This window comes from Penaeus monodon, chromosome 43 (assembly GCF_015228065.2).
Source record: "Penaeus monodon isolate SGIC_2016 chromosome 43, NSTDA_Pmon_1, whole genome shotgun sequence".
Taxonomy (NCBI): domain Eukaryota; kingdom Metazoa; phylum Arthropoda; class Malacostraca; order Decapoda; family Penaeidae; genus Penaeus; species Penaeus monodon.
In genome coordinates this window covers 6,523,016-6,541,727 of record NC_051428.1, presented here as the reverse complement: position 1 = coordinate 6,541,727, position 18,712 = coordinate 6,523,016, and the positions used below count along the sequence as shown (strand labels likewise).

At 40.4% G+C, this 18,712-nt stretch overlaps 1 pseudogene; it reads right to left on the bottom strand.

Moving 5' to 3' along the window:
- Positions 1-4,972: 4,972 nt before the first annotated feature.
- On the bottom strand, positions 4,973-14,976 carry LOC119568136 (annotated as a pseudogene).
- Positions 14,977-18,712: the final 3,736 nt, after the last annotated feature.

Genomic DNA, 18,712 nt, shown 5'->3' with positions numbered 1-18,712 from the left:
GTAGCATCTGTGGATATCACATTCCCATTAACATAGAGGTCAGTGAAGTGTCCCGTAGATTTCATAGAATTAAAAATGTTAAAACACGATAATGTATTTGATAAAAGATGAACATATCGTTTGATTGCATTTGTAAAGGAATATTTCTTCTTTCTTTAGAAAAAAAACTTTTATGATCGAAAAAATAAGAAAAAAAAAAGACTCGTTAAATCGGACCTCTAGAAGAAAGGAAAAGAAGAAAAAAAAGTTTTTGATTTAGCAAAAGCTTAACAAAAAGAGTTTGTAGTTATGCATTTCAATCTTTGTTTCATACCCGCTTCTAGGGAGGCTAAATAAAGCTCCATAAACCGTCTTATAGAGCTTTATAAACCACTTCAGCTCTTCCCTTGTATCATACGTCATTATAAACACTTTAGCTCTGCTCCTTTAGCCTCACCTTGGGTTATCATTGCAGGTAGCTTGTTATTAAGCTTATTTGCTGGACAAGGAGAACATATATTAAAAAATTGTGACTATGGATGATGTTTTTATACCCTCAATGTTTTAACTTTTTTGTTTGGTGTTTGTGTATATACGACAATATGACGAAATGAATGTGTGGCATTATGAAAGAGATGTAAAACAAATAAGAAGGGTAGGCTAATATTCGTAGATGTGAAGATATAAAATGAATGTAGGAGCTTGCAATATTCTTCAGACTTTCCAAAAAAACAAATTAAAATATTTCACATTCTACATGATCCTGTAATATAGTTTAATATAATTCTATTATAATCGATACGATATATAAGTAGAATATATGCCATATACAAGTAAATTAAATATAAATATAAATTGTTAACCAAATATAACAATTCAAATGAATAATATGAAGATATGGACAAATTGAATAAAGTGTAAACATTTCAGAAAACAAATGAAAAAATGTAAACAAAATGTATCCTGAAAGCGAAAAGAGAGAGAGAAAAAAAGACAGAAAAGCAACTTGAAATATTATGTTACATAGTTGCAAAATTATTTCGTAAAGTATTGGCTTGGCGAAGCATAACAAAATTTCACCTCGTCTAACACCGCAAACAACGAACATGATCAAGTTAAGATTAACGAACCTCTTGTATTTATCCGAGAAGACGCCTGTATGCGCGCACACGCACCACACGCACACGCACACACATACACACACACACACGACTATGGTGGAATGTCCTTTGTTCTCAAAGTTCAAAATTAAGGAGCAGAAAAATAAGAACTTTTCTTTCCTTTTTTTTTTTTTTTTTTTTTCCTTCCTCATTTTCTTCATTTCTAAATATCACGGTTTCATCTATTTTTTTGTTTTTTTTTTCTTGTTAGGATCCTCTCATTCTCTTTTATTACTTACCATTTCTTCCCCCTTTCCTCATATAAGTTACAAACAGGTAATAAAACAGAGCTAGAAAATAAAAAAACACAAAACGGAATTGCAATATGAAAAGTAAAACTTAAAAAAAAAACAATAAGTAGAATATGGAAACAGAAAAAAGGAAACTGGAAGTGTATAAAAAAAAAAAAAAAAAATATATATATATATATATATATATATATATATATATATATATATATATATATATATATATATATATATGGAAATAGAATATAACAAACTTTATTAGATTTATTAAGAAAAAGGAACTGCCATACGGAAAGTGGAAAAATAATAAGAAATGGTAACAGAATATGTAAAAATGGCAAACAGAAAATAATTATAAATAATGATAAACGGGGAAAAATATAATGGGAATTATGACCACAAGAAAGATGAAATAGAAAAAAAAAAAAAAACAAAATTATGAAAACCGGAAACAGCAGCAAAACTATAAAGTAAAACGAAATATTAAAATGACACTAAATATAATTAGGAAAAGGAAAAAAAGTTTAGCCTGCCGAGATATCTTTATTGAACACCAGCTCATAGTACACACTCTAACCAAATATTTCTAGGGAAAAAAAATATTCGTAACTAATGATATCATGTACATTATAGTTCCTGATAAACAAAACTTGTAAATGATCAATGACCAAGAAACCTTAGGAAAGCCCAAGTCCACAAGTGTTGATAATAAACTAAATTCTTGATTTTCCATTCTCTATATTAACGCATAAATGCGTATATTAGACACACGTGTTTTTTTTAACGATTTGCACCATCTGGTGGTGTGTAAAGTGTTCGTAGTCACGCTGTGGGGTAATCAGCTGATTACCCCTCAGATTCACGATGAATAAAGATGATTTAATATCTCTCGACGCCGCTTGTAGTGCTACAACGTTGCTAAACATAATATAAAATCTAATAATAACAATTAATAATAATTATAATAATAATAATAATAATAATATGTTATTGCTGATCGCAGTCATTCATAAAACATCGTGATACATGCTGTCACTGTAACAACAACCTCATACATTCGGCACATACTCGCCAAATATTCGTCATTTATCGTACCTGTGCTCCAAACGTGTCCAGCCGTGCCGGTATCGTACCGAGCGCGGAATGTAATCGTACCATTACCGTTAATATCGTACCGTCTTCCTAAAGCCGTAGACAGACAGACAGACACACACACGCACGCACAAAAAAGGCCACTAAGGATGTTTGTGACCACGAATCGTCATTTAAATCGTGTGCGTGTGCGCGCGCGCGTGCGTCTGTCTAGCTAGCTACCTACCTATCTGTGTATATCTATCTGATTGACTATCTACCTATATATATCGGTAGATAGACATGTATATATACATATATACACACATAATTATATATATATATATATATATATATATATGTGTGTGTGTGTGTATAAATATTATATATTCATAAATCTATATATGCATATGCATGTGTATATGGTGTTTATATCAATCCAACCTTCGCTTCCAACCACGAGGGTCCCTCATGGCGAGCCTCCAGGCAGGCCCTCGGCCTATCTCTAGCTCCTCGCGACAGGACTTGGTCGAGCTGCCCAAGTCACGACTCCCTAGTTCGTCCCGCGGGTTTTCTTCACCCAGGTTGGCCTTGTGAAGAGACCTGATGGGTAGGGAAAGCCCGGGGAAACGAGCTCGGTGCCCATATAACCCGGACCCGGATTATGCACGTAAGAGGCCTTATGCCGGTCTCGTGGTGTAACCGTCGGCTGGACACGTGGTCCTGTCAACTGTACCCCACGATCTGGCACAAGGGCCCATTACAAAGGGCGTCAAGGCGCAACTCTAAGGCTCTGGATAGCGTCCAGGTCTCACTTCCAAAGAACAAAACTGACCGTAAGACACGAAGCTTGGTCCTTCTGCACAGGTGATGCTATATCCAAATACTCTTTTTAATTAACTGAGTTCACAGCACCTGCTGCCAAGCCAATCCGTCTACTGAATTACTGGTCTGGCAGCCCATAGTTGTGGACTAGACTATCAAGGTATGTAAAGCTCTCTGTGATTCAGTGACAACCTCGCCACAAGCATGCATCAACTAAACATCTTTCCCTAATAGGCCCTCAAAATCCTGTATTTTGGTTTTGGTTCTGAAGACCTCTAGACCCAAAGGTTTCGCCTCACTTTCAATACATCAAGAGCAGTGGCGGCGATTCCAAAGTGTCAGATAGGATAGCAACATCATCTGCAAAGTCTAGGTCAGTGACCTTGATATTGCCCAGTGTTGATCTACAATGACTATGGAGAGCGGCCCTGCCTATTATCCGGTCCCTGTAAGTATTGGAATGTGCAAAAACACAGCCTTGCCTTACTCCTATGTTAACAGGAAAGAAGCGTGACAGACTTTACAGCACTTTCAACACCAGTATAAAGGCTTACTATTAGATGCAAACGTCTTCCTGAGGATCGATCTAGGCTGCGAGGAGCCCACGACCACAATGCTTTGAAGTGCTAGGATATGGTTTATTGTGGACTTGAACTTCAAGGACGCGTGCATGCGAGACAAAGACAGAGACAGAGATAGAGACAAACACACACGCACACATACACACACGTGTGTGTGTGTGCTGTGTGCTGTGTGTGTGTGTGTGTGTGTGTGTGTGTGTGTGTGTGTGTGTGTGTGTGTGTGTGTGTGTGTGTGTGTGTGTGTGTGTGTGTGTGTGTGTGTGTGTGAGAGAGAGAGAGAGAGAGAGAGAGAGAGAGAGAGAGAGAGAGAGAGAGAGAGAGAGAGAGAGAGAGAGAGAGAGAGACGTGTGATGGTGTGAACTAGTAAACACGCTTTATACTGCATATTTTCCATTCACTCTGTCAATATGAAACTGAACTTCTATTCAAATATCTATTGTTCTACATGAAGCAATGGGACATACGAACTTTAATGTATATATTTGCATGGTAAAAACATGTGCATGATCTAAATAACGGCATTTAGTGCTTACAAGATATTCCCTAATTTTCTGATCTAACTACAGTAATTGTGCACATGGACAAATGAAAGTTTAGTCATTTGAATAAAATAAACAATAAATAAGATAAAATACAATAAAAACTAATATTTATAAAGCTAACGGATAAAGATAAATAAAGACAAGAAACAATCAAATCAACGCAGGCTAACGTGATCGCCCCTCCTAACAAACGCACATTGAAAAATGAATAAAAAATTTAATTATAACTGGCTACTTCGGCAGACTTATCCAAATGGGACTGGCGTAAAATCATTCACATTCTTCATTTTGAAGCTTCATTGAGAAGCTTCAACACAGGATCAGGCTGACAAATGCAGAATATTTATGAATAAAAATTAAGAATTCCACAATGCAAAAATTGTAACTAGACTCTAGACATTACATTATTATCCGTATTAATATTCTCAAGGTATATAACTGACATTTCGCTATTACAATGCAGATGAGGTTATAATTCCAAGCTGTTGTTTCGAGAGAGAACCAAACTCATCATCAAAAGAACTCGATTTCCTCTCGGTTTCACCTGATTAGGAGTACAAATCTTATTCGAAATGCTATGATGTATTCTTCTGTTTCCCATGCTTTATATGCATCTAGTTTATATGCATATCTTATAGGAGACAATTATTATTCGTTACCATCCGTAACGACATCTGTTTCGTACATGAAACAGACGTCAGATCTTACGTTATAGAATCGTCTTCCCAACTACTTAATGAATCTAAAGACGCATTTTACAGTGAAGGAACTATTCGTTCTTACTCGCATCTATTCCACAAACAACCGATTTCTTTGCCTAGTCAGCCATCACCCATCCGTAACCTGGGGATTGAGGGAAAATCGATCGTTAGATGAATAATGCTATTCTGAGGGATCGTTGTTACCGTCAATTTGCTATATAGTGTGTGTAAGAGAGAAAGGGAGAAAATGAGGAAGAGAGGGAGGGAGACAAAGCAAGAGGGAGAGAAAGAGAAAGAGAGAGAAAAGAGAAAGAGAGAGGGAGAAAAAGTGAGAAAGAGAGAGAGGCTGAGAGGAAAGACAGACCGACAGAGACAGAAAAAGAGAGGAGAGAGAAAGAGGGAGGGAGGGAGGGAGGGAGAGAGGGAGAAAGAGAGAGAAAGAGGGGGGGAGAGAGAAAGAGGGAGGGAGAGCGAGATAGATAGATAGATAGAGAGAAAGGGGGGGAGAAAGAGAAAGAGGAAGGGAGGGAGGGGAAGGAGGGGGGGAGGGAGGGAGGGAGGAAGGGAGAGAGAGAGAGAGAGTGAGAGAGAGGGAGAGGGAGAGGGAGAGGGAGAGCGAGATAGATAGAGAGAGCTAGAGAGAAAACAAGAGAAAAAGAATGAGCAAGAGAAAAAGAGATAGAGAGAGAAAGAGGAGCGTAACGAATCCCACCCCAAGCCCATACACAAACCAACATTGACTAACCTTGAAGCCCCAAGCTCCTCAGACGCCCTTGTAACAGATGGAAAACCCGGTATCAACCACAGACTTATCTGTGAAGAACCTTAGGCTCACGCCGTTCGTGGCAGAAAGAGGGAAATCTGGCGGCGTCGTCGCACAATATCTCGTTCTATATAAAAAAGAAAAAAAGAAAAATGAAAAAATGGAAAATAGGTAAATATATGTACTGTATGATTCGAGAGAGGGTGAAGAAAGGAACTGAGGTGGTAGGGTTTATATAAGTTAGATTTTTTTTTATAATCACAATAGAATGAAAGATTTGACGGTAGCGTACTCAAATGAAAGGATGCCTGGAATAGTTTGATAAAAAAAAAAAAAAAAAAATACAAAGCACTAACAACTTTAGGCCGAGAGAGAGAGAGAGCGAGAGAGAGAGTAAATAACACTCCCCCCCCCCCACGTACACACCCACACACAACCTCCCCCCCACACACACAAACCTACCTTCCCGTGTTAATAGTATCATTAATGGTCAAGAAGTCGTAGCTGCACGTCGGATGTTTTTCCAAGTTGAAACTCAAGTAGTCAAAGCTTATTGCAGTGCTCGTTGCAACGGTCACGGTGAGGGTGCAATCAAGGAGGTTGGTGTAAGTTCCTGGGTAACCTGGGCTGATAATCACGCCCACAGAGCTGGTGGCAACGACGTCACTGCACACTAGAAAAAGGGGGAAATAAGGGTTTATTTTGCGTACTGAAAAAAAGGAAAATTAAGTTTGACTTGCCTGCTGAAAGAGGGTGAAACTTAGGTTTATTTTGCATACTGGAAAAGGGAGAAATATTGGTTCATTCTGCGTGCTGAAAATAGGTGGAAACTGGGTTTAATTTGCCTGCTGAGAAGGGGGGGGGGGAAACTGAGCTTCATCCTTTTATCTCTGTATTTTTTCTTCTCTTTTACTTCATTCATTATCATCGTTACCATCCGTACCATCTAGTCGATATCTGAACTCTATTGCTTTTTGTTTTCCTCTTTTCAATATGAATTCATTTTTATATCGGTTCCAAACGTCTCTCCTATCAATACACTTTGGTATCCAATCTCTTCATTTTTCCTTCTGTTTTCTCTCTCTCTCTCTCTTTCTCCCTCTCTTGTCTTCATATTTTCAACACCATATCGCCCGCACGTAAAACATTTAAGTAAGGATTCCTCTATGTCACTGTCTTTGTCAATTGAAGGAAACCACAACAAACACGAAAGGATTAGCAAATGAGCCAAAGATTTAAGCTTATCTCTCGTCATAATGAAGCTGATATTTCCGCTTCTCTTCGCCGTCCTTGCAGTTACGTGGTTTCCTCTTTACTGGTTCGATAGGCCTAGGCAGGGATCGGCTTTCAGGGCCCTTCCCAATGGCTCTGTCGAGGCGAGTTCATTTACCTATTTATCCATTTATTCATTTCTTTTTTCTTAAGTCTTGGAACCTAACCTAACCTAACCCTTGATGTCGTGCATCTTCGTTGACGGTTTAACTCCCCAAGCTTAATGAATTCCTATGAATTGTGGGCGTCAGACGTGGAGGTAAGTGTTAAGATACTTTACCAATAAAACAACTAATTTCGGGAAGAAGCTCCGAAATAGTATTGATTTCAGGAGGCTACATTATACTGCGTAAAATGTCGCAATGAAAGATATCAATTTACAGAGTGGGAAGCGAAATAAACTTTAAACATATTTTTAAAAAATCATATCAAGACGAAATAAAGGATCATTTTGCCAGGGAACTCCGACACCCAGTCCTCAGAACCGATTCTCAACTTCTTCCTTTGAGTGCAGACGCTTAGTGTAGGAAGCGAAGTGCAGATGGACCCATTTCCTCCAAAGTCCCCCTACTTTGCGTTGAAAAATACGGAATACTTTTGTGTACTACAAAGACTACGCTCGAACGGAACGGTCTGTAGCGCTACGGTGACGCTCAGATGTAAACACTAAATTTTGTGTTTGAACACATTTACTATGGCATTTATTGATAACAGCCATCTTTTTATTTTTACACACCATATTTCCCATTAATAGTCCAGCAGCTAGGCTTACAATTCAGGAATCATGCTCTCATGTTTCTTCACATTTAACATCCGTTGCTTAGCTGAAAATGTAGTAAAAAAACAGCCAAGAAGTACTTATTAGGTTTCAATTGATTTTAAAAATTCATATGGCAGAAACCACTCCGAAAAATGTTCCTTGACATTCTACATTAGCTGTTAACAATGTACGCGTCGTCTGCTAGGCGAACCACGTTGGTGCGCCACACACCAGATAGTGTGCTACGCAGTACCCAACGGAACACAAGGTGGAGGAGTTCTCAGAGGGGCAGGACGCAGGGTTACCATTATTACCGCAAAGGAAACGAATGCGACGCTAGAGCCATGATTTCGACGTTGGTTGGAGTTAGTAATCGATGATTACCGGTATATCACGATGTAAGAACTTATACCAAATTGTAATACAAGTAGTAGATTTGCAAAATTTAAAGAAAGTGCAGACGTTGTTCTGTTTGATAAATAACTTACAGATATCTTAATCCGAAGTCTAGGCTCCTTCATCGCTTAAGATAATGGTGGTGACAATGTGCAGGAGATGTCACGCGCAGGGAGTCGAAGCAGTACCGGTTGTTCGTTGTCGCGGTTCGGAAAACTATTCGGACAATACGGAAAGCTATTTGGACAATAAGAAAAGCTATTCGGATAATTCGCATAAATATTCGAACAATTCGGAAACGTGTTCTTGCCCGCTCTGCTGCTGGTGCCAGTTTGCAATGGCGGCCGTGGCTTGGGATGTGCTATATGATGTCAATACAAGCATTAAGGGCAATAATGATAACCGCAAAAACGATATGTATTGGTATATATATAATGAGAGCATTACTCTTTATAGAAAGAACTGTTTGCGATACAGTTATAACACCACAAAATGTCAACAGTGATTTTATTCATCCATTAAAGTGCTCTTCCTACTACTACTAACTACTACTACTACAGATCCTACTAATGACTATAACAATTACAAAAATGAAACAAGTAAAACCTGCAGAATAAATTTGAAAGTATTCCCTTTCTTTTTTTCTGTTTAAGTAATTTCAGCAACTGACAACAACGATAGCAACAAAATGTATGAATTTTATAATAATAATTGATAAAAAATTAAACTTATCGTAACTTACTTGTATAAACGGGGGCGCTCAAGCATGGGTCAGCTGTTGTAGTTGTAGTTGTCGTAGTTGACGTTGTAGTTGTCGTAGTTGACGTTGTAGTTGTCGTAGTTGACGTTGTTGTCGTTGTGTAAGTCTGTTCAATCGGGTTAAAATTATACATTAATAAATAAATAAATAAGGCAATATAAATACACTCTTACACAACGGTTATTATACCAGTGACAACTAATTCAACAATTCTATCGAGATACTTGTAACACCATTCTGAAATAAGTGGTAAAAATAATGATAATAACGTAGCAGTGGTCACAATTATAAATGAGACCACCGTTGATTAACAACAGCAACTACTACTAGCAGGAGCAATAATAATAGTAGCTTAAATTGTTGCCAGAGTTTAAATACGTTGTCTGCAGTTGCTAAATTGTTTATCTATAGTTTGCTCATATGCTATGAATCATCATCACCATTATGGTGATATTAATAATATTAATACCAATAAACTACAAAAACAACAATATCAGTAATAATCACAAACAAAATAGTAACAAAAAATCTTTCTAGAACTGATAGTCGGTCTACTTACGCAGTTTAGGGAGATAGCAAGATTAAAGCCGACGTTCACTTGCGAGAAGTCTGTGGAAAACTGCACAGTGACGGCGTTGTCGAAGGCGGCGGGCGAGGGCAGCACTTGGGCCTTCCCGCAGTAAGAGAACCTGGAAGAGAGAGCATGCGCGGGGTTAGAAATAGGGTCGTTTCTGGTCGCATGGAAGGTGTACTTTGTTCTTTTTTTTTTCTTTTTTTTCTTTTTAATCTTGGTAAGTATACAAATATACTTATTTATGCATATTTAACCCTCTGTGTGCATACGCTGCACGCACGCACGCACGCACGCACACATATTCGCTCACAGTCATACACTGATAGATGCATGTACAGATACGCAGGCAAACAAAACAGTCACCAAACATTCAGCTTACGTGTTCAACCCATCAGTGATGTTCAGAAAATCGTAGGGGCATCTCTCGAGCGATACGTCGCAGAACTGCAGCACAATCTGGCAAGCTGGGGGCGCAACGACAGTCAGAGAACAGGCGGTGTTGTCTTCGTAAGGGAGAGGGTAGTTTGGGCTGTGAATCTGCAGGCAGTCTCCCTCAGTTAGCGTGATTGGTCCTGTTCCGCTGCAGACGGAGACTGAGGGACGGAAGACAAAGAGAGATATAATTGCTTTGGAGGAATATGTCGAAGTACAGTCAGAATATATATATATATATATATATATATATATATATATATATATATATATATATATATATTTGTTAGTTTTACTAGTGGTCAATGACGGTGCTAACTACCTTGCCTCGCTTTTTCACACCACTTCGTCGATTGTTCATATAAGTTTGTGTAAAGGGTTATAATACTATTTTTCTGACTGTACAGGCGAAGGTTTAAATTAGAAAATTAATATACATTCATGCGGTTTGGTATACAAATTGCTTACGAATGGACCACACTCCTTCAAAGCAAAATAAATCCCTATAACTCCAGCCGGGATTTCGGGGGGGGGGGGGGCAGTTGCTCTTTTGTTTCATTTATTCACGGTGTAATTGTCGTTGTGTCTCTTTGTATATCATCGTCGTTACATGTTGTCTCTAATCGTACATTATATATGAGGAGAGGCACTGCGTGATAAACAGCAAGAACTAACAATAAATATAATGAAAAATATTTGCAAGTCTTTTGTTAAACTCTTCTGGGCGTGCGCCATGTTTCAGGCGCAGAACTCGGCACTGTGCACTTTTACCGTTTGCCGGATTTTCGTGGAACAAGATTTTTTTTCTTTCTTTCTTAAATGCGATATACATTACAGTTGTGTATTCTACGCGGATGAATTACTTATATACTATACAGACACTGCCGATAAAGTTATTACATATGCATGTCCTCAGGGTCCACACTTTGCTTGTCAGCTTGTGAAGGAAGTGCCACAGATTATTCCAGCTACCAATCCTAAGGGGCGCTCCTGTAATCAAAGGGTGGGGGAGGGCGCAGGGTATGGGCAATATCACTCGTATCATTAAAAAAAAATCAAGTAAAAAAAATCGCGTCAAGCTTTGGTCATGGAAGATTCGAATCGGTGTTGCGTGCATGAGTGAATCAATGAACTCCATCATAAATGCACAAAATTACAAGAAACTTCGCCGCATGAATCAAACGCCTTATGACCTCACTGGACTTCATCTAATAAAATGTTCAGTACATTTAGATATGCAAAATTGGTTTACCCTCTGGTGAAAGGCAACGGCGGGCATAGGTTGGGGAGTGAGCGGGGTGGGGGACCTAAGATTCCGTAGGTTATGTGCAACAACACATTTATCTTACAACACAGAATGTAGTATTATTCCTGAGATTGTAAATCTTTCATCAACCCGTTCCGCAGCGGACTGTAGGTTCGGTTATGAGTTCATTTTCACCGGAATGTTGTCAGGCAAGTTGGAAACGGAGAGTAACACTGTCAACAATATCAGCTTCCGGAAATCGCAACGAGTACTGTGACAATAGAACTGCCAAATTTGCCGGTAGATGGCAGCGTAATCGCAATGCATTACTAAAAAAGAAACAATAATATACAATGTATGGCATGTACTATGAATATACATTTAAGAAAAACGTATACTGATTTATGTTAGAAGAAAGTGAAATCGAGAAATACACTAGACGTACAGTGTCTGTTTAATTACGAGAGTGACAATGGTTGGTCCTGACTTTACAACCTACATGTTCAAAAGCTGTTATGCTGAGTTGACCTGCAGGTGAACAGTTTAATATGAGGCCAAAGTAAGGCTGGATTACATTTTTGTTTCTGACAGTACTCTTTGCCTGCGCATATTATTTGATATAATAAATGAGTGTGTTTTATTCCTCCTTATGCAGTCCTTAGACTTTCCCTTTCTCAGTGCGGTCATTTCGTAAACATATTTCTAGAAAATGTGTTGATAAATAATGCAGATTGATATGGATATGAGAAGAATAAATATAATTTGTGTGTGTGTGTGTGTGTGTGTGTGTGTGTGTGTGTGTGTGTGTGTGTAGTTGTGTGTGTCGTGTATGATGGTAATGTTGTAATGACATCAAACCTTGGGAATAGCCCACTGATCTCAAAAAAAAAAAAAAAAAAAAACGATCGAGCATCTATTGTTTTGAAATGAAGCCCGTGAAATCGTTTGGCGGCCATATGGATGTACCCAAAACAAAGAAGGCGGAAATATAATATAATATATATAAATATATATCTATATGTTTATAATAACATTATATATATGCGTGTTCTTTTAATGTGATTTATTCACAAGGACAGCATCTTATTGCAGTGTGGAGTGATTAAAAGCTTTTAAGGCTATTATAGTGATTTATATATATATTATAAAGGTATTTTAGGTACTTGTTAAGTCATAGGATATCCCGCACTTTTCGTCAAAATTTTTTTTTCATTGACTGCTTATCATAGATATCCGCCTTTTCGTAAAATGTTTTTCTGACCATAGCCTTATCCAAAAATAAATTCTTTATCGCCTTTATCAAACTGCTATTTGAAGCTGCATTTATATTAAATGTAACTCGTCATGAGACTTCCAAGAAAGAAATAGTCGATCGGTCCATGATAAGCTCGCGATTTAGAACAACGGAGATAGAACTTACCCGTGAAAAGTCCTTGGAAAATTCCGCTTTATCATCGATTCGTCGTCGTCACTCCCTTCACTATCACTTCGAAAATTTTCGGTCTCATTTCCATATTTTCTACGCTTGCTACACCCAAATGCACAGCACTGTGTACCCCGCTTCGCCATATTAGCGTTAGTCTCACGGTTTCATTTGGGTACATCCACTATGGCGCCGACCAGATTTTATTGACATCAAATCTGCCTCTAAGAACAATTAGTTGCTCGATCCAGTCTTTTTTGAGATCAGTGGAATAGCCTCATTCAGAAACAGGAAAACTAACCTGAATTTTCCGCGCATGGGCACCCCGGGACCGGCCAGGCTGTTGAACAAGAATGAGGCTATTAGTAGCTGGTAATGACAAAAGTATTGAGGTCAGATCAGGTTTTCAGTTCATTGTCTCAGGCTTAGAGTATGATTAAGTTCTAGATGGCATATGCACGCAATAATGATATCAATTAAACCTCAAAATCAATCTCTCTCTCTCTCTCTCTCTCTCTCTCGCCTTCCACTCTCTCCCTCTCTCTCTCTCTCTCTCGTTCCTCTCTCTCTCTCGTCTCTCTCTCTCTCCCTCTCTCTCCTCTCTCTCCTCCTGCCTCTCCTCTCTCTCTCTCTTTCCTCTCTCTCTCTTCCCTCTCCTCTCTCTCTCTCTCTCTCTCTCCGTCCATCTCAACAAACACAAACATGGAGTCGGAGCCTCTATCATATTTTTTCCTTTATTATTATTTTTTGTATTTATTTTTTAGGGGGGGGGAGGTAACAAATATACCGAAACTTTAAACCGTGTGCTCTTGTCATCAGCCAGATATTATTTTTATTAGTATTATTTTTTTAAGAATTAAAACAACAACACGAATTATCTACCGCTGTGATGGAGGTAGAAGGATTATTGTTCTCTACGCACCCAACAATGAATTCGAGATACACTGTGAATATACTAGACGAAGGAGATAACATCAATTACCCATCGTTGTTTCCAATCTATCAGTCAAATAAAGAAAATTAATTTAGTTGCAATATGTTCATCTGTAGATATATACTAAAAAAAAATATATTTCCAATAGTTATCCCAAAACAATTTTCTATGGTCTGTTTTTACCGATAGTTTTCTATGACATTTAAGAGGGAAAACTCGCAAAAATTGAATCGAAGCAAAATCCCAGGAAAATGAGTTCCTCTAGTGATATAGAGACTGTGAACGCATATGAAGGACAGTATTCAAAGTATATAACAGTGGGAGAAAAGGAAGTGGTTATACTGATCATATATATGCGTTCACAATGAATCTATATTAGCTTTATTTAAAAGGCTACGTATAAATATACAATAATATCAGTTTTATCTAATGATCTGAAATACAAAAACTACACGTGAAGTTTTGAAACAGGTTAGATATTAAAAATGCTTCAAAATCAAAATTTCAAGTGTGGTGTGTTCTGTTTTATATCACCTTCATTTGAATCATTTAAAACTTCTGAAACATTTGAGACAATTGAAACATTTAAAGTATATGCGACATTTGAAACCCTTCGGATATCGGAACATTTGAAACATTTCAAATACTCATATATAGACAAAGTTGGATATGATACAAACATTAATCTAATGTGTGAATTCTTTACAGATTACCACGTCCACTTCTCGACTTTTCAATAGATATTTTCTTTGGATATTTTACCAACCAGTCTCAGAATACCTTACATCTGACTCTCTGAGCCTGATATAGTCCAGTAAAATGCACAATTCTCTTTCTCTTTCTCTTTCTCTTTCTTTCTCTCTCTCTCTCTCTCTCTCTCTTTCTCTCTCTCTCTCTCTCTCTCTCTCTCTCTCTCTCTCTTTCTCTCTCTCTCTCTTCTCTCTCTCTCTCTCTCTCTCTCTCTCTCTCTCTCTCTCTCTCTCTCTCTCGATCAACGATCCTCAAAACCCACCTGGAAGACAACAAGAAAGCACATCTTTCCCCCACACATCCTGTGCCTCGTCCTGCCACTGGGACACAGGGACTTCCTCGGCACGCAATACCCCGACCTGTCTCGACACCTGCTCGTCCTCGTGCAGGGCGGCGCGCAACACCACTGGTTCGTCCTCGAGCAGTAGTTCACCAGCCGTTGTTTGGCCGAGCAGCCCGTAGGGTCCGTCAGCCAGAAGCCACGGTACCAGCGGAGGCATTTCCGGTTGCTGCAAGGGCCTGGTTAAGGGGCGTGACAGATGGCTTTGTGTGTTGTAATAGAGTTGCGGTATTATTGGGAAAGGTAGAGGCAAGTGGAGATAGGTATTGATGGGTGAGGAGCGAGGTGGGAGGCGAGAGAGAGAGAGAGAGAGAGAGAGAGAGAGAGAGAGGAGAGAGAGAGAGAGAGAGAGAGAGTGGAAGGCGAGAGAGAGAGAGAGAGAGAGTGGAAGGCGAGAGCGAGAGAGACGAGAAGGAGAGAGAGGAGAGAGACGAGAGAGAGAGAGAGATGAGAGACAGAGAGAGAAGAGAGAAGAGGAGAGAGAGACGAGAGAGAGGAGGACCGACAGATCGAGAAGAGAGAATGAAGAGAGAGCAGGACGAGAGAGAGAGGACGGCGCGAGCCGGAGGAGAGTTGCAGAAGGCGGAGCGCCCCGAGAGCAGAGTCGAAGGCGAGAGGCGAGACGAGCAGAGCTGGAACGGCGAGAGCGAGAGAGAGAGATCGAGAGCAGAGACGCCGAGAGAGAGAAGATGACGAGAGAGCGAGGGGAGAGAAGAGTGTGAGAGAAGTAAAAAGAGAGGAGAGTAAGAAGAGAGAGGAGAGTAAGAAAGAGAGAGAGAGATGAGAGAGAGAGAGGAGAGGAGAGAGAGATGAGAAGAGAGAGTAAAAAAGAAGAACGAGAGTGAGAAAGAGAGAGAGACTTTGAGAGAGAGATTCGACGAGATCCGACGAGAGACGCATAGATAGTTAGATTGCAGACAGATAGAGAGAGAGAGAGAGAAAGCATGGAGAAGAGAGAGCGAAGGAGAGAGAAGAGGAGATGAAGAGAGAGAGAGAGCGAGTACGAGAGAGTAGAGAGAGAGAGGAGAGAGAGAGAGAGAGAGGAGAGAGAGAGGAGAGAGGAAGAAAGAGAGAGAGAGAGAAGAGAGAGAAGGACAGGAAGAGAGAAAAGAGAGAGAGAGAAAAGAGGAGACGAGAGGAGAGAGGAGAGAGAGAGAGAGAAGGAGAGAGACAAGAGAGAGGAGAGGGGAGAGGGGAGAGAGAGAGAGAGAGAGAGAAGGAGAGAGAAGGAGAGGGGAGGAGGAGGAGAGAGAGAGAGAGAGAGAGAGAGAGAAGGAGAGAGAAGAGGGGAGGGGGAGGGGGAGGAGAGGGAGGGGGAGAGAGAGAGAGGAGAGAGAGGGGAGGGGAGAGAGGGGAGAGAAAAGAGGGGAGGAGAGAGAGAGAGAGAGAGAGGGAAAAGAGAGAGAGAGAGAGGGGAAAAGACAAAAGACAGAGGAGGAAGAGAGCAGAGAGAGAGAGAAGAGAGAGAGAGGGAGAGAGAGAGGAGACAGAGAGAGAAGAGACAAAGGAGACAGAGAGAGAGGAGAAGAGAAGGAGAGAGAGAGAGAGAGAGAGGGGAGGGGAGAGAGAGAGAGAGAGAGGAGAGAGAGAGAGGTGAGAGAGAGGGGGGAGAGGGGGAGGAGAGAGGAGAGAGAGAGAGAGGAGAGGGGAGAAAAAGAGAGAGAGAGAGAGAGAAAAGGAGAGAGAGAAAAGAGAGGAGAGGAGAGAGAGAGGAGAGGAGAGAGAGGAGAGAAGGAGAGAGAGAGAAAGAGAGAGAGAGAGAGAGACGAGAGAAGAGAGGGGAGAGAGAGAGAAGGGGAGAGAGAGAGAGAGAGAGAGAGAGAAAAGGGAGAGAGAGAGAGGAGAGAGAGAGAGAGGAGAGAGAGAGGAGGAGAGAAAAGAGAAGGGGGAAAGGGGAGGGGAGAGGGGAGAAAAGGAGAAGGAGAGAGAGAGAGAAGAGAGAGAGGGGATAGAGGGAAGGAAGGAGAGAGAGAGAGGAGAGAGAGAGAGAGAGAGAGAGAGCGAGAGAAGAGAGAGAAGGAGGGGAGAGGGAGAGAGAGAGGGAGGGGAGAGGAGAGAGACGAGGGGAGAGAGAGAGAGAGAGACGAGAGTGGAAGGCGGGAAGAGAGAGAGAGAGGAGAGGACGAGAGGGAAGGGGAGAGAAGGAGAAGAGGAGTGGGCGGAGAGAGAGAGAGAGAGAGAGAAGAGAGGGGAAGAGGGAAGGAGAGGAGAGCAGAGCAGAGAAGGGGAGAAAAGAGGAGAGAAAAGAAGAAAAGAGAGAAGAGAAAAGAGAAGATAGAGAAGAGAAAGGGGGGGAGACAGAGAGACTGAAAAGCGAAGGAAACGCGTCGAGCCCTCCCAAAAAGACAAGGCCTGAAAACCAGGCGGGCCACCACTGACCTCAACCGGACCCCCGCAGTCCGGCCCGCCGTCCAACCGGGTTGCGAAGGCCCCCGGGGCCCCGCGGGCCGACGGCACGGGGGAGCGGCATGGGGCACGCAGGCTCCTCTGCGCGCAATTTCTCCGCGGCCTTGCGGGATGCAAACCCAAGCAGTCTGGGGGGGGTGGGGGAGTTTGAGAGATAAGTGGATGAATAGAGAGAGCGGGGGTGAAGGAAAATGGAGAGAGAGAGAGATAAGTAGATATATATATATAGAGAGAGAGAATACAGACATTGATTGAAGTAAAAGAGAGAGAGAGAGAGAGAAGGCAGAAAAAACGAAAGAAAATAAAGTCAGAGATAAAAAAGAAAGAGCAGACCGAAAAAGAAAGAGAGACTTTGACACAATTTCGCCCCGATTATCCGATCTTGCATCATTCTCTCGTCATTACCATCCCCTCATTCATTTTCTCCCATTCCCACTCAATAAATTCAACCAGGGATTACCCCCCCCCACTCCCCCTCCAACTCACCTCTCCTCCTGCGGCCAAAAGGACAGCAGCGAGAAAGGCAAAGGTCGATCCTGCGAATTTACTCATCCTGTGGGAAAATAGAGAAAGCATGTGAAGGGATATTTGCGATAAATGGAGGGAATAAGGAGGTAGCGATGGTATTAGAAGAGAAGGAACAATTGCAATAAATAAAGGGAATAAAGAGAAAGATGATGATAGAAGTGAAGTGATCATTGCAATAAATACCGAGACAGCAATGATAGAATAAGATAAGGGATCATTGCTATAATTAGAGGAATAAGGAGAAAGCAGTGATAGAGGAAAAATGATTATTACAATAAATAGAAGGAATAATAATAATAATAAAAAGAATAAGGGAAAGATACATTGCAAATTCAACTTTACGAAATTGCAATGGATCAGTCAACAGAAAATACGACAGCGGATGCATAGTTGTTGCCGTCGCGTCGTTATGAATTCACGTAAAATAAAATTCAAAGTTAGTTTTCACCTTCGTCTATAATGGGGAAAAGATGTATTTGCATAATGTGATATATGGCACCTGTGCAGTGTCGCACTTAGCCTGTAAAACTCGAGCTAATGTTGATTTGCATTTTTTTTTCTTGCTTGAAAAACGTATTGGCTTAATGTATTTTAAATCTTTGGTTGAGGAAATAATATAAGGAGAGAGGCACTGTAACTACAGTAACATATCTGTGCTGCATTTGTGAAAATAGATAGGTATGAACAGTTAAATAAATGTACATATCTATATCTGTCTATCTATCTATCTATCTATCTATCTATCTATCTATTTACACACACACACACACCCCACACACACACACACACACACACACACACACACACACACACACACACACACCCCACACACACATTATATATATATATATATATATATATATATATATATATATATATATATATATATATATGTGTGTGTGTGTGTGTGTGTGTGTGTGTGTGTGTGTGTGTGTGTGTGTGTGTGTGTGTGTGTGTGTGTGTGTGTGTGTGTGTGTGTTTGTATGTATATACACAAACATGATTTGAACAGAAACACTTG